We start from the raw sequence: 19,792 nt of genomic DNA, 5'->3' as shown, positions 1-19,792 counted from the left end.
CCTTGAACTCACAGAGATCCAGAGGGATTTCTATCTCTGGAATGCTAGGATTAAAGGTGTGAGTGCCACCATTTTCTAGCCTTTGTATTTAGTGGCTGTCTGTTCTCTGACCCCAGATAAATTTATTGGAGTACACAATATTTTGGGGAACACAATACCACCACATCTCCTCTCTTTTTGTCTAAAATTAAAGAAAGCTTATAACTAATACAAGAAAAACTATCTTCAATAAGTATATGCAATATACAGTCAAGATTACATTAACAATGTCTAGTCCATTAATATTTGACAGATCCAGACCAAAAAAAACTCCATTATATATAAACAATGTCCAGTCCAGTATCATCTGATAAACTCAGACCAAAAAATTTTCATTACTTATCTTATTTAAAACAAATAGTTCCTTTTTAAAAGTAGATTCCATAATCTCCCTTTTTATCTTATCATATCCATATTCTTTCTCTTTTCTTTTCATAGTAGATTCATTAGTCTACCTTTTGTCCTTTTTTATATCTTCCCCTTTTTCTTCAGTGTAGATTCAGTGATCTACCTATTTATCCTATTATTTCTTTATCTTTTTTCTCAGAGTAGATTCGATGATCTATCTCATATCTATATTCTCTTTTTCTTTTTGCTTTCTAGGGGTGAAGATATCTTTAGGGAATCTTGAAAAGAAAATTTTGGGGTTAATCATCAAGTCCTGTATCGCTTGTCCAGTCTCTGCATAATAGGAAAGTTCAGGGCTTGTTTCAAGTCCTTGTTTGAGTAGTCTGTCAGGCTGGATCATCTCAACTAGTCCTCTTGAAATTGTCCTGACCAGTTTGTAGTCTAAAGTTGATTTTTCCATGGTGTTAATCGGCTTAATGGCTTTATCATAGTCCATGTGGAATCATCATTGTGGAGTCCTGTCATCTTTTTGAAGATTTCAAAGTCACTGTTAGGTGTGGTCATGGTTTCCTACAGACTTTTTTTTTTTTTTTTTTTTTTTTTTTTTTTTTTTTTTTTTTTGCCTCCTCTGTGGTTTGGAGCAATCATAGTCTGATAAATGTCTGTCTCTTGGAACCATGAACATTCTTCCCTAGAACAGAAAATCTTCACAACAATTTCTCCCCACCATTTGTCTTGCCAAAATTTTCCAAACTGACCTTTGCCGATGCTTTCTTGTAACACGATGGTCCTGGCAATTCTTCTCTGAACCAGCAGAATTAAACCCTTCGTCCCAGGTAGCAGCATCACCGCGGTCACCAACATGATGAGAAGGAGCTGGCAACGTGGAGCAGTAACCACTGCTTCCATGGTCCCACCACTGTTTGTGGTTCAGTCCAGGCTAAAGCTTCTCCCAAGCTTCCTAGGCCGGCCTCAAACTCGGGATCCTACTGCCTCTATCTCCTTCAGCAAATCCTACCAGTGTGCGCCACCACAACTGCCTGAGTGTAGCTTGGGCCTGAGCTGGGGATCACAAGGCCACAGGCAAACAGCTTTTTCATGAATTCGTAACATGAACGTTGGGCGCCAGATGTAGATGTAACTAACCGTCTTATTAAATAAGAAACACAGAAACAATGTAAAAGAGAAAGCCCAGAGGTCAGAGCTCAGAGCTAAAATCTCACCCTTCTGCCTGCGGTGTCCCAGCTTCCCAAAAGAGGGCTACTTCCTGTCTGTACGCCTTTTTTTATAGTATTATTGTTCTGCCGTCTCATTGGTTGTAAACCCAAACACGTGACTGCCTCGTCACTGTCTGAATGTACAGCCCCCTAGGTCTTAAAGGCATATGTCTCCAATGCTGGCTGTATCCCTGAACACACAGAGATCTATGGGATTTCTATCTCTGGAATGCTAGGATTAAAGGTGTGAGTGCCACCATTTTCTAGCCTTTGTATTTAGTGGCTGTCTGTTCTCTGACCCCAGATAAATTTACTGGAGTACACAATATTTTGGGGAACACAATACCACCACAATGAGCTATAGCCTCATGTGGTGTGTGTGTGTGTGTGTGTGTGTGTGTGTGTGTGTGCGCGTGCGTGTGCACGCACACATGTGTTCGCACATGCGAGAGTGCCTAATGTCCATAAGGAAAAGAAGAGGGCAACAGGAGTTACAGGTGGTTGTGAGCCACTGGATGTGGGTCCTCTGCAAGAGCAGGAAGTGCTCTTCACTGTTGAGCCATGTCTTCACACACACACATTTCATTTTAAATGCTGCTGCTCACATTCTACGGGTGGCCTATAAAAATGAAACAGTCACACCCAGCTTCCAATAAGTGACTGGAATCACAAAATTACTAAAGTCAGGTGATCAAGTGCAAACTGAGTGCTGTTATGGTCCATTTGCTTCTCATATGCTGGATGTAAAAGCTCAACCTCATTTCCCTTCTGACCTTTTGTTTTAAACAACTGCGAAAATGAGCTTTCCATACACCAAGTAACATTCCATAATTATTTTACTATAAATTATTTCAATGATGTTGGCAGAGATGATGAGAACTATAGGTTGAAACTTGATAACTAGAAAAGAAGAAAAATAGTGTTGAGATACTAGGAAACTATACTTGAGTAACCCAAGTTCCTTAGACATACTGTCTTCTTGTGTTGAAAGAGAACAGATAGATTTTTCTCAATGCATAACCCTGAAGAGCGGTGGCTGCCTTCTTCTGGTACTGTCTTAAGGGAGTGTTCTAGGAGAAGGGGTGGGAGATGGCTCAGCAGTTAAGAGCACTGGCTGCTCTTGCAGAGGACCTGGGTTGAGTCCCCACCAACTACATGAAGGCTCACAGCCACCTATAACACTAGGTTCTGGGTATCTGATGCTCTCTTCTGCCTTCCAAGGGCATCATATTCATGTGGTGCACTTCCATACATGGAGGAATTTAAGTACATTTTTAAAGGAATGATGCTAAGCCTGTATCTGCAATAATGAAAAGGAAAGGCAATGTGATTAGTTAACAGTTTGGCAGGTGTTTGGGGGAAAAAGAGATAAATATGGTTTTGCTATCCTCTTTGACAATAACATTCTGTATTTCCTCATTGTTCTGTTTTTTTCTCTTGCTTGTTCAACAAGATTATGAATTTTCAGAGAGCAATATTTTTCATAGTGAGTATACAGTAATTAATTATTGAATGAGTATTTGTTTATAATTTACTTTAAAACATTATCTAAAAGCCAAAAAAAAAAATCTTGGGCAAAATACATTTCTGTAGCAAGCCACTTCAGAATTTCTAAGGATGCTAATTGAAACAATGCTTTTCACAAAAGCTAACATTTGCTAAATATGTCCCAGGCACTCCAACAATGTTTAGTTCAGGTAAAGCTGACAGCGACACAGATGCATTTGTTCCTATTATTTTCGATTATTCAGAAATAAGAAGCAAACTCTGGTTGATGAAAATTAAATTTCCATATGAACTCAGCCAATCATGAGGGGAATAGTTGAAAAACAAGGAGGCCAGTGTTCCCTTGATCTGATTCTCCTCTTCCTCTCAGTAATTCATCACTGATCACTCCACAAAAGACTGGTTACACACAACCCTAGCATCAGGCATGGTCTCTAGAAAAGATTCCTATGTGCTTTCTGCATGAGTAAATAAATGAGGAATAAAAGAAATGTATGGCTTGATGATCCTTCAAAAGGAGATGTCTTCCCCTCTGCAGTGGTTTAAATGACAAATGTTCCCATGGTCTCAGGCACTTGAACACTTGGTCCCCAACTGGCTGGCAGTGCTGTTTAGGAAGGTTTAGGTGGCCCAGTATGTCACTGAGTACAGGCGTTGAGATAAAAAGCCTTGCCTGGCTCCAGTTCACTCTCTGTTTCATCCTAACTTTCTGCTCCTTTGACTGTGCCTGCTGCCTGCTACAATGCTGTCCCCACCATTTTGTACTCTAACGTTATGGAGTCATAAACACAAATAAACTCTCTCATTTCTTGTCTTTGGGCATGGTGCTTTATATCACAGCATTAGAAAGATAACTAATATACCATCCAAGTTGGTACTACTTAATGCCTGTAACCATCATTTTAAGCCAAACCGTGGTAGCTGTTAGAGGTTCATGAGAGGAATTAATGTATTAAACAGCTTGGGCTTATCAATGTATGATCTTTGGAGTGTACACATCCAATAAACTGCCAAACAGGGAACCTATAAATATTCTAACACATATTATCTTTTATGGATTTTTCAAAATGCTTATCATATATTCCTGGCCGATGAACTATGTGACAGAGCCAGGCAAACTTGCTTTCTTATTAGACTGCTCCCATGACAAGTTATAGTTACTTTTCCAGATGAGTTATAAGAAATAGGCTAGCCCTTAATAAGGAACAATGTATGTTTAATAAATATAGAAAATGCAGTGAAGCCAAGTATATATGTTACTAAAAAGAATCAATTTATGAATTCAAAGTGACATTCCTACACTTAATGAGCTTTGGAAAAAATGACTAATACAAAGTATTGGTTTGAATTCTCCAGCAACCCATATATCAATAATAATCAGACAATTTCTTATATGACTAACAGAAAACAATAAGCTATTATCTGAGATAACATTCAAAGTAGTCTGTCATTCTACATATACTTATTGAGAACATAAAAAGCCTTGGGCGAGAAAGCAGAGCTGCATACCAATGATGAGAGGGACCAATGCTTTCATCCTACATATAATTGCCACTGAGCAAGGTGGGGAAATATTCTGTCTGCTTGGCCTATTATTGCTGCAGAAGCAAAGAAAAAGTAACCTCTCCATTGCATCATCTAAAGGCCTCAGTGCTCTCCATAGCTCTCGCAGATGATCCTTTTAAGTTCATAAACCATGAGTCCTTGCTTTCAGAATATATGAAGTGAAGAAGCTTTAAATAAGAATATCAAATTCTGAAACACTCACAGTAGAATTCTTATTTTTAAATTGTGTTGAGTTACCAGTCTCCTCTGAGATTGTCATAGATTCCAGGCTATGAAAAGCCAGATAATGCAACAGGACTCTTTCTCCTTCATAGATTGACAGGCAACTACTAGGGGGAAAATGGAGATTTTGTTTACTCTTAGAGTCTCAGGTGTGAACATAGCTATGGTGGAAGTTAATCTAAGAAAAAGAGCAATTTTAAAGTTGAAAGGCTGCAGGTAACCTCTTTCAGGGCTTCACAGGGAAAAGGAGGCACTACAGTACGGGAAGCAGCTGAGAACACCTGCGCTCATAAGAAATATGTGCATTTAACATTTTCCTTAAATAAAACATTACATTCAGGAGCATGGTTGTTTTTTTTTTTTTTTTTTTTTTTTAGCAAGTATGTCTTTACACTAGACTTAAAATCTATATTCTGAATAAAATAGAGATCTCATAATGTGAAACTGAATAAATATCAAACTACATAGGCATTAGTATACAATAACTCTCCAGGATGGCACATTTCACCAAATTACAATATCACATGAAAATTTTGCATGGTTGTTTAATTTAGGTATTGATACATTTTACATTTCTATTTTCACTTTTGCCTAAAAATAGAGTCACACAGCATCCTTTGATGCATATAAAGAGCTCATATGGAAACACCACATTGAATACCAGCTGGGCTTTTCTCCTGATTCCATATTTGTGCCACAGTGTCCAAAACCTTGGGAGAAGCATGTTTTCTCTTAGTTTATCAGTTTGCAAAGGGAAGTAAGCTCTCAAGAATAAGTTTTTACATGATTCCTGCTGGGGTTTTGCACTATAATGTATATCATAGTGGCAAATTATCAAGTGCTGTTTAAACTTATTGGAAAAAGACAGTGGCAGCAAAAAGGCCTTCTCTGTCTCCCCCGAGACTCTCTACTCAGAGATGGGATGGTTACCGAACTGTGACAAGAAGCAGCAAAAAGGCCCAAGAGTTAAAATGTGTCCTTGTGAACTTCTAGAACATAGCTCATTCCTGTGGATACAAAAAAAAAAAAAATCGAGGCATGGGTAAGAGAAACTGGAGGTTCGGCCATGGGCAGTTCAGCCACGGAGAGAAGGCTCAACCAGGCTCTCAACTCAAGCTGACTGCCTGAACCTTGCCAGTCAATTTCTTCTGGATGTATGGAAATTTCAAATTTGATAATACTGCTTCTGTGTGCTCCCTGAGCCAAGCCACTCCAGCCACCTCTGCTGGATACTGTACAAGCTCCTGAGTTGATGGTCTTTTGCTAGCTGCTTCATCTTTATCTGCTACTTGGTATCTGTTCTTTACATTGGTTTGCTATGTACTTAATACATTCACCCATTGAAGAATGGCTATTGTGGTTCACTCCCCACATCATAGCAAACATGCACACAGGAGAGAGCGTCTTCTCTATTTGAATAGAACCATATGTTGAACTACCTACTGATCTCGTTCCTTAATTTTGGCTATCAAGGACCAAAGACCAAGATAAAAATGGCTTAAAGTATAAGTGTGATGAGTTTGTCACAAAGGCAATCAGAGGTAGGTGCCTTCAGTTTGGGTTAATGCAGAGCTTTGTGTGCAGTCACCAGTCATTTGACACGTCTGTTATCACCTCCTGGGGTAAAGTCTATGTGGTGTTAATAGGAAAACCTTCTTCAGTTAGCATTATTAGCACATTTTCTTTCGCTGTGAAACATACATGGCCAGAAGCAATCTAAAGAAAAAAGTTTTACACTGGTTCAAGAAAATACATTCCATCTGGGTAGAAAAGGCATGACCATAAGCCAGAGTAGGAGGCTGGCTGACTGGCCACAATACATTCACAGTCAGGAAGAGGGTTGTTGATTCATAGCATGCCCAGTTATCTTTATCCTTTTTATTCAGATCATTATCCCAACCAATAAAATGATGTGGATCTTCCCACCTCAGTTAATTTAACCTCTACCACCCTTGTCCTTCACAGACCTTGCCAGAGGCTTGTCTTCTGGAGGAATCTAGATGCCATGAAACTGACAATCAATGTTAACCATCACAGCATGTCACAACTACAAAGGAATGTTAGTTCCCTGAAGAAGTTCAGTGAAGAAATCTTTGCTCATTTTCTCAGTAGTCTGACATCTTTGTGCAGAGTGGGATATTTTTGTCCCCTTTGAAATCATAAGCTGCTTGGTGATCTTGTAAGGGAGCAGAGCCTTCTGAGAGATACTTAGGTCATATGGGCAGAGCCCCCATGGACAAGATTAGTGACTTCATGAAGGAATACCTAGAGATACCCTTGACATTTTCTACCAAATTAGAGCATGGTGACAAGACACTGCCAGTGACCCAGGAAATGGCCCTCACCAGATATCATATCTGCTGGTGCCCTGACCTTGGACTTCCCGATTTCCAGAACTATGGGAAATGAATGAAGTTTCTGTTATTGATAAGCCGTTCTTTTTGTTGCAGCAATACAAACAACTAAAGCACACACTGCCTCCTTATACCTCGAGTCTGTTTCCTGTATGTTTTATCATCCAGTTTATACAAATCAATGCTAGGAATTAAGTATCCATTTATTGTAAGTGGAGTCTTAGCCCACTTGAATGTCAGTCTTCCTCTCTTACCTTCTCCTGTTCTGACCAATCTTCTGACAAATCTTTCTTAGTTAGGGTTTCTATTGCCATGAAGAGATACTATGACCACAACAACTCTCCTTTTCTTGTAAAGGAAAATCATTTAATTAGAGTGGGTTACATTTTCAGAGGTTTAGTCAATTATCATCATGGTGGGACAGGGTGTCATTCAGACACACATGGTACCGGAGAAATAGCTGGGTGTCCTACCTCTTGACTTGCAGGCAACAGGAAGTAGTCTAAGATACCATGTGTGGTTTGAGAATATGAGACCTCAAAGCCCAACTCCATGGTGACACAACTCCTCCAACAAAGCCACACCCACCTCAAAAAAGCCACACCTCCTAATAGCACCACTCCCTTTGGGGGTCATTTTCTTTCAAATCACCACATTCTACTCCCTGGTTCCCAAGGCTTGTCGCCATATTATAGTCCAAGAAACGCATTCAGTCCAATTTCAAAAGTCTCCATGGTCTATCACAGTCTCAAACTTGTTTAAAAGTCTGAAGTTCAAAGTCTTTTCTTAGATTCATGCAATCTCTTAGCTGTAATCCTCTGGAAAATAAAAGTCAAAAAGCAGATCACATATTTCTAACATGTGATGGCACAGGATATACATTACTATTCCCAGGGAAGGGAGAATAATGAGGAAAGTACAGGACCAAAGCAAGACCAAAAACCAACTCTGCATCTCTGTGTCTGATGTCAAAACACTCCAGATCTCCAACTCCTTTCAGCTTTGTTGACTACAACACACTTCTTTCACTTGGGCTGGTTCCTCTCCCTATTAGCAGTTTTCCTCAGCAGGTATCCCACTCTGGCATCTCCAACCTCTTGAGCTCTCCAAGGTAATCCAGGCTTCTTCTTCACAGCTTCATACAATGACCTCTCTGGGCTTCCATTCAGGGACACCCCTGACACATGCCTGGCCTCAGCAGCTTTTTTTTAGCCACAGAGACAAATTCCATAGCTTCCCTCTATCTCTAACTCCAGAACCATGTGGCTGAAGCTGTTAAGTTCTGCTGCTTCCTGGGCCTGGAACATGGCCCCCTTTTTAAATTACATCTTCACCAACTTTCTCGTTTTAGTGGTTTTCTTCAATGGCTAAGCTTGAGTGTCCTGAAACTAGATCTCTAGGCCAGGCTGGCCACAAACTCAGAGATCCACCAGCCTGTGCCTTGCTGGGATTAAAAGCATACACCACCACACTTGGCTGTAAGCTTTTCTTTAATTCCTTTTCACAACTTGGGAACTTAGCTGGGTGGGATCTTACCTTGAGGTCACCACTCCCTTTATTCCATTTCTTAATCTGTTTATCTCATTGAATACAGGGCTTAGCTCCATTTCACTTTATAGTGCTTTTTTCTACTCAAATAATTTTCATTGCTCAGATTGCTCCTTTTCATTATATATCTTCATTAGAGTTAACACTAGTAACCACACAACAGAGTCTATGCTAGCTGTTTTGAGATTTTTTTTTTCTGCCTAGGGAATTAACCAAAATTTCTTCACTTTAGCCTTAGGCAGACTCTCTGAACAAGGGCAAATGGCAGCCAATTCGTACACCAAATATCACAAGAATGATCTCTAGGCAACATACTAAAATTCTTCTCCTCCAAAACCTCTTGAGCCAACTCCCCACAGTTTAAATCACTTTTAGCACCACTGTCTTGCATGCTTCTACTAGTATGGCCCATTAAGCAGCACTGGAAGCATTCCACTCCTTTTGTAACCCGAACTCCCAAAGTCCCTATTCCTCCAGACAAAAGCATGGTCAGGTATATCACAGCAACACTCCAGTCCCTGGTATCAACTCCTGTCTTTATGAGAAATTCTTTTGTTGTGAAGAGACACAATGACAATGATAACTCTTATATAGCAAAAACATTTAATTGGGGCTCTCTTACGTTTTGAAAGATTTAGTCCACTATCATCATGGTGGGACATGGAGGCATGCAGGCAGACATAGTGTTGGAGAAGTAGCCAATTGTCTTACATCTTGACTTGCAGGCATCAGGAAGTGGTTGGAGACACTGGATGTGTCTTGAGCATATGTAAGACCTCAAAGTCTGCCTTCACAGTGACACATTTCCTCCAACAAGGCCACATCTCCTAATAGTGCCATTCCTTTTTGTGAACGTTTTCTTTCAAACCACCATAAAACCCATCACCAAAAGTCCTTTTAACTAATAAACTTCATGAACCCCACACACTCATACATGGAAATGTCCCATAAACAATAATTAAAATGTGGAAATATTATTGTTTTCCTCTATCAAGGCAACTGTTAGTGTGTGGTATGCCTTTCAAAGACTTATACTGGAGGTATTGCTTATGTCTATTACTATTACAGGGGCTTGAGATGTAGCCCAGTGATAGAACACTTGCCAAGCATGCACAAGACTCCAATTCAGTTTCTGGCACTGCAAACCAAAGGAAAGCTAAGTGAGACAAAAGAAAAAAGGAATTTTAGTACATACACCAAGGTGATAACTTTTGTAAAAGCTAGCATCTCCAAATATCTATGAGAGACTGACAGAAGGTCATTGCCCACTGTTGGTTGGTTACATTATAGACAATTTCATAGCTATTGCTGAAGATGCTATTTTGTAAGGTCTAACATTGCCATTTTAATGTGTAGAGAAATGTGAAAATGTGTTACAGTGACTATTGCTGTTATTACTGGTGAATAATTATGAGAAGTGGGTTTTTTAGTTTGTTTATTTCATAGTAGATATTTAGATGTAGGAAATTAAGATTATCATTTTATATGGCAAGGTTGGAAGGATAAACAAGTATTCTGATGGAAAATTTATCAGGTGCCATCCTATTGGCTCTGAATTAAACACTAATTCTTTTCTTTGCCCTCACTTCGCAGACTGAAACCTTTGGCAAACAAAATCTGTTTTATTCCTTGTGACTGAATGTTGACGGGAAATATAGGTCCTTTCAAGAAAAATAAACAAATGAAGCTCAGAATATCCTGAAGGCAGGGCATGGATATGTGAACACACACACACACACACACAGAGAGAGAGAGAGAGAGAGAGAGAGAGAGAGAGAGAGAGAGAGAGAGAGAGAGAGAGAGAGAGAGAGAGAGAGCTGAAGAAGACAGGCTAGCCATGCCTTCCTCAGCTGAAGAAGATCATTGCAGTTTTGAAGCTAGATTCACACACATTCCATTCAAATTCATGTAGGGAAATCTTCCTGGCAAATTTCTGCACACTAAGATGCCTCTGAGAGTACTGCTCAGCTCCCATGATCCCCTTGTTGTGAGTAGTACCAGGGGTGTCCTGCAATTCCTGTTACTCAGGATAAGTTTGAGCCAGCTGTCTCCACACCACCCATGTATGCATCCCTAGCCTTCACTCATTCCAGCTGTTACGATATGTTGTGATGATCAACTGTAAATGTCAATATTCCATGACAGAATCACCCAGGAAGAGTCTTAATTGAATAATTATCTTAAGCGTCTTGCTCTTTGGGCATGCCCGTGGAGTTGTCGTAACTGGGGTGGAGCAGCCACCCCAGGCCAGCCCCTCAGTGTATGAGTGAAGAGACCTGGTTGAGCAGGCAGGTAGCATGGGTGCGTTCCTTTCTCTCCACTCTTGACTGTGGATGAGATGAGAGAGGCTGCTTGATTTCAGTGTTTCCTCCTGTGAAGCCGGAACTGTAGCCCAACTAAGCCGTGTCCTGCCGCATGTTGCTTTTTGTTAGGATATTTTATGACAGTCACGGAAGTGAAAGTATCTGTTCCTCTCTATCTCCCATGCCTCGTGTGGTCTGCTTTGATAACTCTTCTTCCTGTTTTGTGCATCCCACCCCCTCTCCGTCTCAGATCATCCTGACACTCCTCCTCATTTTACTGCATAGTATTAGTGATGCTGATTAGTGCTTTTCCTCTGCTGGCTAGGATTCTCTTCTCTAAAGCATGGGAAGCATTCCTCCTTTTCCTGTTCTTCTGCCACAGACCTCTGTACCACCATCCAAGCTCTTCCTTGAATCAGGTTCTTTATGTAGAATGCCCACTCTCCAGCTCCTCCCAGCAAACTGCCCTCCCCACTTTGGTGGATACCATCTTTTATGTTCATTGTAGCCTTTTCTGGTCCTTAGACACACATTATCCTTTGCATTTAAATGGGGATGGCATTATTTTTAGCTGGCTCTTTCAGAAGCTGCACGATGTCAGATTACATTTTCTTGAGTCAACATTCTACATCCAGCATCTGGTACTGAGTTGACTAAAAAAATTCAGCCTTGAGCCTCAAATGAATAACACTTGAGCCTGTCTCAAGTGAGTTCGGCATCACCTGACAAATAAATGATTCAATACTGGTTACAGTTTTTTTCCTTATAGTCATCAAATTCTTCCACACTATAAATTTCACTAGGTTAATGGTTTACTTGAATTTATTCATTTGGGGAAAGTTTGATGATACAAGTTACAGGGTAAGAGATATGGAAGACATAAAACCTCACAAAATATAGAGCTGGGACAATCAAACATATTGAATCCTGAATAAAAATACCCAAAATTGGTCTGCAGTGATGAGTTACAACCTCTCCATTACTGTCTTCTCACCCATCGGCCACCTCTTCCAAGTGGGAAGACATGCATGAGATGTCAAGAAGGACTCCGCCATGTTGGTGTCCAAGAAAGGGACATTGTTGCTCTTGGTGTGGAAAAAAATTAGTTGCCAAGCTGGAAAATGAAAGGACAGTATGGAAGGTCTGTGCTTTAGAACATAATGTCTGCATGGCCTTTGCAGGCCTCACTGCTGATGCAAGGATAGTCATCAACAGAGCCTACATAGAGTGCCAGAGCCACTGGCTGACTGTGCAGGATCCAGTCACTGTGGAGTACATCACCTGCTCCATTACCGGTCTGAAGCAGCACCATACCAGAGCAGTGAGTACAGGTCATTTGACATCTCTGCCACCCCCAGACTATCAACCTGAACCCTTGGGTACATACCATGCTTGGAAGGCCAATGCCATAGGCTGGAGCACCAAGTCAGTGCATGAATTCCTGGAGGAAAGCTACACAGATGACGAGACAGATTATCTGACCATCAAACTGGTGACCAAGGCACTTCTGGCAGTGGTCCAGTCAGGTGGCAAAAACACTGAACTTGCTGTCTTGAGGCAGAATCACCCCCTTAATATTCTAAATCCTGAAGAATTTGAAAAGTTTGTTGCCAAAAGAAAGAAGAAAGGAGAAGGAGGAGGAGGAAAAGACGAAACAAAATAAAGCATCTTGATGAAGTGAACATTGATTGGTTGGAGCAGCTTTCAGCCTCAGTAGTGTGGGCCTCTGTCTACTTGTCCAAGAGCTAAATAAAGATCTACATTTTTTAACTTAAAAAAAAAAGCCTAAAATTATGACATGCATCCTGATGTAGTATGGTAAGGAACATTGTGTACAAGTAAAATGTTTGCCCTGACCATGGAGAAAAACAAATGTCCGGGCACAAGTCACGTTAGCTAGCAGTGTTGGAAAAGAACAAATAGCGATGCACATTGTCTCTGCAAAGAAATGTGTGGGTCTTTAAACTTTGTATTGATTCATTCTAGATTTCACATAATGCATCCCAATCCCACTCATCTCCTTGTTCCCTTGCATCCTCCCTCTGTCCTTGCAACCTCCTCCCCCAACCCCCCAAAATAAACCAAAACAAAATTTAAAAGTGTAGTCAAACCAACCAACCAACCAACCAATCTGGGTGTGGAAGCTGTAGTGTGGCCCAGTGAGTCACACAGTATACCCATTAGTCCACACATTTTCTACTTGTAAATGTTCATTGCTGCAGGTGGGAAAGCCGGCCTCTGAGGCATGTGAAGGAAGAGCTCCTGTCCCTCAGCAGCTGCAGCAATCAATAGAGGCAAGCCATGCTCCTTACCAGGGCAAAACAGTAGAGCTGGCCCTGGTGGTGGGAGCGGGAGTGTGCACATGAGGTGATTCCAAGGGCGGGAGAGCATGAGAATTGGTCCTGTTTCTTGCTGCCTGCTGCACTGGGTCAGCTAGCTGGAGCAGTGCTGGAGACCTCACCCTGGTGGTGGTGATGAGGCAAAGCTGGCTGGCTGATCAACCTAGCTACGACCCACGCCCAGAACCAAACCTATAAGTTACCCCACTCCAATATCCACATCATCCATGAACTGCTGGAGTGAGAAATGTGTTTGAATGGAGTTTCCTCCACTACATTCGTCCTTGTAAAGACATTTGTAATCTAGGTGCTGGTTTCTTCATTTGTAAAATAGTGACAATAAAAACTTCTGTACAGGACTGCTATAAACACCTTGGAAATGTGGACACTTTTTCAGCAAATGCAAAGCAGCACAGAAAAGTCATTAAGACGAGAAGACAGAGATAACATAGAAGACTGAACACCAGCTGAGCCCTGGGAGTCAGAGGGTGGAGCAGCAGCAGCAGCAGCAGGCACAGAAGCAGATGCAGTGAGATGCAGAGATGTAGATATGCATTTGATGCTTGAACTTCTCTCTCCTTGACATTGTTTCTAGACATATTAGGCTTGAGAGCGAGTTCATTACCTCTTTTCTAGTAAGTTTATGATGATTGCTACAGTCTAAAGAACACATTGAAAATATAAAATCCATAACGTATCACCAAATTCTCTTCATTTAGTGTCTCCTAATGTATTATAAATGATTTATTGATAGTTTCTAAATGAAAATTGAAAATTTTGGGGTTGCCAAGATGCCTTAGTGGATAAAGGTACCTGCCACCAGGCCTGATGATTTCACTTCAATTCCAAGGATCCACGTGGTAGAAAGAGAACAGACTCCTGTGGTTTTTCCTCTAACCTTCACAGGCATGGCGTAGTGTGAATGCACACACACACACACACACACACACACACACACACACACAAATGTAAAAAATAAAGACTAACTTTAAAAGTTTTAGTTTAACAACAATGAGAAAATCCATAGGGAAGCACAAGTATTAATCACAATAATTTTAAATTGTTACACTTTGAACAGATACTTACACACTTAAAGAAACAAAAATTTTTCAAGAATGTGTGAAAACAGGCAGAAGGGTGTGTATTTTACAATTTAAATTTACAAAAATGCCTTTATCTTAAGAATACTAGGCTGAGGAAATGGTTACATTTGCATTTTATTTTTCATGCATTTTTACAGAATTGCCACATATTGTATCTGTCCCACCACATGAGATTCCCTCCATGAACATCTACAACTAAGAAAATGGCTCTAAAACACAGGAATGTCAATAAAAAGACATCAAGTTCATTACATCTAAGGTTCATTCTGGGTACTTAAATGATTTATTAATTGTGGGGAACTCACTCTGGGTTATGGGCCCTGTTTTCCTGTAAACTCTAGAGCGAGAGGGCTTATCTGCATTGTATTAAGAACCTTGGGCCAGGTTGAAATCAAGATGAACTTTTCCCCTAATGGACAACTTCTTTCTACAGAAACAAATCAAGTAAGTATTTTTAGTTGCAATTAATCTAGGCATGACTAACATTTTTTTATTCCTTATCTGTAGACTAAAAATAAAGGCTCAGACAATGACACCCACCCACGTATCACATCTGGGCTGTGGTTGCTTCAGGAATGCAAGCAATGAAGTGATTCTTCAAGGTCTGACTCACTAGCAAGGAACTGTTACTAAAATATCTTAAACAGCATGGTTGTGGTAGACAAATGCCATGGGGGTCAGTTCCTGAGAAAATCCAGGGGTAAATTACATTGTTCTGTTTCATCTCTCTGTATTTTAAAAATTCTTTTAAGTCTTTGTGATGCCCTATGTAGGGGTCATTGTTTCGGTTTCCTGCCTGTTGATGCTGATGGTGAGAATGTGCCTTGATTGTGGTAAGAAAACTCAGGGGGAAGTGCTAAGTCTGAGCCAAGCTTTACGGTCCTCCCGTGTTTTCCTTTAAATCTCTGAAGCTTCCATGAGTGTCATGGACAGAACATTCTACTGAGAGGGTGTTTGGCTAAGGGTTGCAGATATAAAGAGAAGTTCTAGATCTAGCTTGAAGAAAGGAACCAGTACCATCCAAGCTATTAGAGGTTGATCAAACCCCACTAACTCCAGATATGAAAGAGAATACATTATTTCTAGTTTAAGCCACTGAATTTGGAGATGTTTGTTCTACAGCTCAATATGCTAACAGCTAAGATATACAAGAATAGTATGTTTCAAAATTTAAGACAGACAGGGCTATTGAAATGATTATTGGAAGAAAAATTTACACACCTTGGCCACAGCCATATTAAAAGTACAGATGACTGTGAGATCTGTGAGTGGCATATTCAAGTAGGTATTAACACCTCCTAATTTCATAAGTGCTGAAAACCCTCTTCAATGCTCTGAGACGTGGAAATGATTATTCTTCCCGACTTTCTACCTTAGTTAGTTTAGCAAACAACAAAAGCAGAATGTAACACACAAAGGTAAGCTTTATTAATAAAAGAAGAATGTTTCAAAGGAGGCTGTAACAGAAGACTTTATTTACTACACAGTAAGAATTCGGGATAATACAGAATGTATGTAGACTAAAATATACTGACTATATTCATCTTGCTTCATTAAAATAGTTACACAAAGGCAAGTGCAGAGTTTATATCCGCAGTGTGGATTCAGTTGATCACCTACTTTTTGTGTGCTTTAAAATTCTAACTTAATGGCCTCCCTCAGGACATTGTTTAAGATTAGTAGTTGATTGAACTTCCTTTGGAAGATCATTGCATTAATTTATGCAGTCTGAAAAGACTGGACAAACTGAACTGCTTCTAGAATAATGCTTTCATGATTATTGTTTAGAAGTGCCACATTACCATAGCCTATACTTTTTGTGCCACTCATAAGGGACAGATTTTATCCCTCCAATTTTTCTAACGTCTGTTTCCAAAACATGTGGTCCCAACCATATGATAAGAAAGGAACAAGCTGACCTTAAAGCTTACAAAAATAAGTGACATGATATTTTATCTTAGTTCCTGTGACTTCTATGTTAAGCCAAAATTTAGCACATATGTCTGACAAATATGTACATTTAGGTATATATACAAACACACACTGGAATGTGTAGTCTACTTTTGGTCTATTAAAATCTCCTGGATTCCATTGGGTAATGAGTATATAAAGTGTAAAGATTTTCAGTTTATTTTCTTGAAGGCTTGTTGATGTATATTTTCAGATAGTCAAGAAGTGAAAAATATGGGACAACTTTTGCCCAAAGAAATAGAACATAGATACACAAACCTTTGAATTGGCAACCACAGCCAATTCTGTGGGAACTAATGTAATAAAATGGTTAGTCGTTTCGGGTGTGTGTGGGTTCCCCAGAGTGGAATGCCCCACTTTTTAAAGTTTTGTATATAATTAAAATTCTGATGCAGATACGACCTCAAGTATTTTCTGGTAAAAGGTATAATTAAGTAAAACGGCAAGATAAGCAAGAGTTCTGCCAGCCACCTCTCCCCTGCCTCTGTCTGCACTCCCAGCTTCATGGCCCCTGCTCACTGCAGCTCCTTGTCTGTCTGCCTGTCTGTCTGTCTCTCTGTCTCTGTCTCTGTCTCTCAATTGATTTATTTATTTATTATGCATACAGTGTTCTGTCTGCACATATCTCTGCAGGCCAGAAGAGAGACCAGATCTCATTACAGATGGTTGTGAGCCACCATGTGGTTCCTGGGAATTGAACTCAGGATCTTTGGAAGAGCAAGCAGTGCTCTTAACCTCTGAGCCACCTCTCCAGCCCTCCTTGTCCCTCTTGATCTCAGAGTTTCATCATGTTTTTGTAATTGAGGCTTTTTCCTGTTCATTCATTTACCACAGATAGATTCACAGGACCATCTTCAAACACTCCTACTGGGAGGCATTGAAGAAGTGTTGATTTTGAACACCTGGGGAAAGAGCATTGGCGATTTAGCAAGAGGCCTTACTGTAGTATATAAAAGCGTGATATTGATCCATTCTGATAAACTACAACATTTCTCTGAGTGTCCAGGCCTAATATCACATAAAGACAATCTTGTGCTAAGAAACACATTATGGAGCCATAAAGTTTAAGTAAACGTGGTGTGGAGACACAGAGCTCAGTGCTTCTGATAATGAAATCTTACTTTAGTCACAAGCTTCCACATGTAGTTTTACAGGCTGGCAGAAAGACTATTGCATTTGATATGCATCACTGGGCTTCTTTTAGGAGCAATTAGCAATTTCCCTGTACGTATAAAAGTCAAATTACCTCTAATATTAGCCATATTTTAATGTATGAACCCAGCACAGCTAAGAAAGTGGTATAAAACTTGCAACAAAATGATTACATAATAAATAAACATTTCTTCAAAGCACCCTTGCTTTTGACAAGCTCCTATAAACATGTGTGTCACATGTATAACATGTGTGTTACATGTATAACATCAATCAGACTCCCATGGTAAGAGATAACCTGATCAAGGACAGGGGCCCTCTCTGCAGCCCCAAACATTAAATTCTCTTAAAACATACAATTTGGCATTTAGTGTGAAAAGGAAGTTTTCATCTCTTTCAGTAGAGGATGGGGATATCAAATAGATGTTAATATCCTTGAACATATGCTTCAAGAATATATTTCAACATTATATGATACAAAGAAAACAAAAAGATTCGAATTCACCAGTTACCATGCTTTTGCTGGCATTGCAAATATAGCAGAAATGGTCAGAGAATATGAATTTTCTGCAGAGACCCACAGTGGGTTGACATTCAAACCGCATGCAAATGACTGCTGCTGAAGTCAGTGTCTCTAATGTTTGCTAATATTGTCAGAACAATGAGGCAGACACTGGACCTCTGTCAAAAGCGTGCATACAAATTACACATTTGCACACATAAGTGTCAACTCTGTTCAGCCTCCACAGAAGACCTGATTTTAAGATGTTGTGTGTAGAATATGGAACACGTTCTTACCCAGTTACACTGTCAACACAGTATCATAAGTGATTGAAGCTATGACATAACCCTCTGAATCAATACCCCATGGGTTTCTTGACCACCAGCAAGATATGAATATTACCACTCTTTAAAATATGAAGAAAGTTACACACTTGAGACATGCTCTCGAGGCCCACTCTCTTACTCAGGAGCCATTGGCAGTTGCTAGCTGCTGGGGGAGGAAGAATCATCTTTTTTGAAAGTGTGGTGACTGGTATTTTTCCCACACTCTATTGGGTACCTGTACAGATAGGGACAGCACTAATTTGACCTAGTGTGTTATCGAAGATTAAAAGAGACTGCCTGCCTTTGATTGTGTGTGAGAATTACTAAATAAATATGCATAATGCTCAGACCTGCTGTTAGGGCACTTTTGATTCTGGAACAGTCGATCCAGAGCAGAAGTGGAGAGCACTGCCATGAAACGGAATGTGTGGTATCAATCCCAGGGACACAGCTGCACACCTCATGAAACCCTGACCTAAGCATGGATATTTTGATTGATGATGTGAGGTACAAATCCATTTTGTTTTTTACATAAATTATTTCAGGCTCTAGAAGAAAGTATTTTAGGAAAAACCAACACAATGGATAAAATATGTGACTCTACCTGATATGCCAAATTCAATCATAGCACGTGTCCCCTCAAAAGCTGTGTTCATCCTGGGCATGTGACCCAGGCCATCTTTTGGGAGGACCAAGATCAGAATAATGGCTACATGCTTCTCCTTGGGAAGCTCCCAAGGACAGAGAAACCAAGACAATTATGTTCTAGACATGGAAAGATGTCAGCTTTAGAGGAACGTCTGTGGATTTGGGGTGATGCACTGGGCAGAAAGCAGGGCCTGCTCCCAAAGCATACACATCACATGGTCACAGCATTTCCACTCCCTACTATTGTCTTTCTCATGAACAGATCAACATCTGCTACCAGGGAATAGAAGTGAAGTCTTCTGTGTCTGCTTTCCTCATTTCTCTCTTTCCTGGGATACTTGGCCACATCACCTGACTGCTGATGGCCCGTGTAGTCTGTCCTGAGGCTCTCAGCAGCTTTGGAGAGAGCTTGCCCCTCAGCCGCTCCCCCTCGACCCCATTCTTGCCATAGCAGCTTCTGCATCCCTCTCTAGGGCAGTGGTTGTTGTATTGTACTCTGGTGGCTTTCTGCTTAATATTCCATGGAGTCCATACCTAAACCATTTCGAAAAGAGATTGCCACCATCATTATGTAACAGGGCAGCAAGGCTCAGAGAAGTACTGCTGTGTCTGCCCATGGACCTGCAGGTAAGTAGGGGGAACCCGAGG

At 40.4% G+C, this 19,792-nt stretch overlaps 1 protein-coding gene and 1 pseudogene across 4 annotated transcripts in view; one reads left to right on the top strand and one right to left on the bottom strand.

Annotated features, from left to right (window-relative positions):
- Pdgfd (platelet derived growth factor D) overlaps nt 1–19,792 on the bottom strand; it is a 213,782-nt gene that overhangs the window by 90,921 nt on the left and 103,069 nt on the right. The gene's annotated exons all lie outside the window — the stretch shown is intronic.
- LOC102903622 (proteasome subunit alpha type-7 pseudogene) lies at nt 12,064–12,776 on the top strand (annotated as a pseudogene).

This window comes from Peromyscus maniculatus, chromosome 7 (genome assembly GCF_049852395.1).
Source record: "Peromyscus maniculatus bairdii isolate BWxNUB_F1_BW_parent chromosome 7, HU_Pman_BW_mat_3.1, whole genome shotgun sequence".
NCBI lineage: Eukaryota > Metazoa > Chordata > Mammalia > Rodentia > Cricetidae > Peromyscus > Peromyscus maniculatus.
The sequence above is the reverse complement of the archived record's forward strand: the minus strand, read 5'-3'. Positions and strand labels throughout refer to the sequence as shown.